We start from the raw sequence: 3,362 nt of genomic DNA, 5'->3' as shown, positions 1-3,362 counted from the left end.
CCAGCAGTACAGTCAGGTCCCCAGCACTATAGTCCATACAGTGTTTTACACCCCAGGGAATAGGTGGGGAAGTGCTCAGGAAAGACTACCACCAAGACAAAAGGAGGTGAAGCACGTGTTTCCCAGAGCCTGAGCCACCTGTCTGGGGCTGCTGCTACAGATACAAGCCCATGCCCCTTCCCCCAGCAGCAGGGCCACAAGAGGAACTTTGGAAACTGTACAAATGCATGGAACTTACGCAACATGTTCTTGAATAACTATTGGGTTAATGAAGAAATTGATAAGGAAATAAAAACTTCCCCAAACAAATGAAAATGGAAACAAAATATCCAAACCTGTGGGATACAGAAAAAGCAATGCTGAAGGAAAGTTATATTAATAAATACCTATGTCAAAAAAGAAAGTTGAAATAACCCAATGATGCACCTCAAGAAATTAGAAGAGTAAGGACAGACCAAGCCCAAAATAAGTAGAAGGAAAGAAAGAATAAATAGAGCAGAACTAAACAAAATGGAAACTAAAAAAACCCAAAGGATTAATGAAATGAATAATTAGCTTTTTTGAAATGATACACAATAAACTGCTAACTAAACTAACCAAGAAAAAAAGACCAAATAAATAACATTGGAAATTAAAAAACAGACATTGCAAATGATACCACAGAAATACAAATTGAGCAGAATAGAAAGCCCCCAAATACTGTCGACTGATTTTCACAAAAGGCACCAAGAATATACATTGGGGAAAGAACATTTTGTTCAAGAAATGTTAAGAAAACTGAATATCTATGTACAGAAGAATGAAACTAGAACCTATCATCATATACAAAAATTTAACTCAAAAGGATAGAGTCTTAAAGGTAAGACATAAAACTACTAGAATAAACCCTAGGGAAAATGCTTCAGAACGTTGGTCTATGCAACATTTATATGACAGACTTCAAAAACAAAACTAGACAGATAGGACTATATTAAGCTAAAAAGCTTCTGCAAACAATGAAAACAGTCAACAGAGTAAAGAGACAACCCATAGAATGGAAGAAAATACTTTCAAACTATTTATCTGACAAGGGACTATTCAGAATATACAAGAAACTCAAACAACAGCAAAAAAACAAGTAATCCCATTAAAAGTGGCAAAGAACATGAAAAGACATTACTCAAAAGAAGACAGACAGTGGCCAAAAAGTATGTGGAAAAAATGTTCAACATTGATAATCATCAAGGAAATGCAAATTAAACCACAGTAAAATATCATCTTACCCCAATTAGAATAGTTATTATCAAAAAGACAAAAAATAACGCATGCTGGCAAGGATATGGATAAAGGAAACTCTTATATACCTGTGGGAATGCAAATTAGTACACCATTACGGAATATAGTATGGAGGGTTCTCAAAAGAAAAAAAAACAAAAACCTAAAAATAGAACTACCATATGATCCTGCAATTCCACTATTGAGTATATATCCAAAAAGCAGGAAGTCAGTATATCAAAAGGAGGCCTACATCCACATGTTTATTGCAGCACTATTCACAATAGCTAGGATATGGAATCAGCCTAAGTGTCTGTTAACAGTTAAATGAAGAAAATGTAGCATCTATACTACCCAGCCATTTGAAAAATGAAATTCTGTCATTTGCAGCAACATAGATGGAGCTGGAGATCATTATATTAAGTGAAATAAGTCAGGCACAGAAAGACAAACAGCACACATTCTCACTCATGCATGGGAGCTAAGAACAAAAACAAAAACGTGATCTCATGCAAGTAGAGGGAAAATTGATCTTTACCAGAGGCTGGGAAGGGGAAAGTATTAAAAAAGGTTGGTTTGCAGGTACAAAGATACAGTTAGATAGAAGGAATAATTGATGTTGTTCAACAGCACAATAGGGCGACTACAGTTAACAATATATAGTATTTTTATAATAGCTATAAGAGATTAGAAATGTCCCTGGCACAAGGAAATTATACATGTTGAGGTGATGGATATTCTAAAAATTCTGCTTTGACTTTTACACATTGTATGCTGTATCAAAATATCACATGTACCACATGAATATGCACAATTACTATGAATCAATTAACAAAATTTAAAAACTAAGAAGTGAATATGGGCGATGTTTAAATGAGAATTTGTTATACTATTTTCTCTACTTTTGTATATGATCAACAATTTTTATAATAAAAAATCAAATGAAAATAAGGTAACCACAAGCAATCTCAAAAGCTACCACTATATTTTGTATACATATATTATGGGCACACTTCATTTTACTGCAGATATTGCATTTTTTACAAATTGAAGGTTTGTGACAACCTGCATCAAGCAAATCTGTTAGTGACTTTTTTCCAACATTGTGTGTTCATGTCCTGTCTCTCTGTCACATTTGGTAATTCTCACAGTATTTCAAACTTTTTCATTATCAGTTTATCTGTTAGGGTAATCTTTGGTGATCTTTGGTTACTATTGTAATTGTTTTTGGGTGACAATAACTGTACCTATGGAAGATGATGTACTTAATCGATAAATGTGTATTCTGACTGCTCCACTGACCACCCATTTCCACATCTCTTTTCCTCTCCTCAGCCCTCTCTATGTATTCCCTGATACACAACAATGTTGAAATGAGGCCAGTTGATAACCCTACAATGGTCTCTCAGTATTCAAGTGAAAGGGAGAGTCGCATGTCTCTGACTTTAAATCAAAAGCTAGAAATGATTAAGTTTAGTCAGAAAAACATGTCAAAAGCTGAGACAGGCTGAAAGCTAGGACTCTTAACCAGTTAGCCAAGTTGTAAATGCAAGGGAAAGTTTTGCAAAAGAAATTGAAAGTGCTATCCCAGTGAACACAAGAAAAGCACAACAGTCTTATTGCACATATTGTATATGTCAAGTCTATGAAGACTGAGAGTGGTTAAAAAAAAAAAAACCCTGCAGAAAAAAACAAACAACTTTGAAGCTAGGAAGTGTTGGTTCATGTGATTTGAGGAAAGATGTTTCCACAGCATAGAAGCACAAGGTGCAGCAGAAAGTGCCAGTGTGGAAGCAAGTTATCCAGAAGATCTAGATAAGATAATTGTTGAAGGTGTCTACACAAAACAACAGATTTTGATTGTAGATGAAATAGCCTTGTAGCATAAGATGCCATCTAGGACTGTCATACCTAGAGAGGAAAAGTCAATGCCTGGCTTAAAACTTCAAAAGACAGGCTAAGTCTCTTATTAGGGGATAATGTAGTTGGTGACTTTAAGTTGAAAACAGTGATTGTTTACCATTCTGAAAATCCTAAGACCCTTAAGAATTATGCTAAATCTACTCTGCCTCTACTTTGTAAATGGAACAACAAACCTGAATGACCTG

Source organism: Carlito syrichta, unplaced genomic scaffold (assembly GCF_000164805.1).
Source record: "Carlito syrichta isolate Samal-C Ts95f unplaced genomic scaffold, Tarsius_syrichta-2.0.1 Scaffold313441, whole genome shotgun sequence".
Classification (NCBI taxonomy): Eukaryota; Metazoa; Chordata; class Mammalia; order Primates; family Tarsiidae; genus Carlito; species Carlito syrichta.
This window is presented reverse-complemented; position numbering follows the sequence as displayed.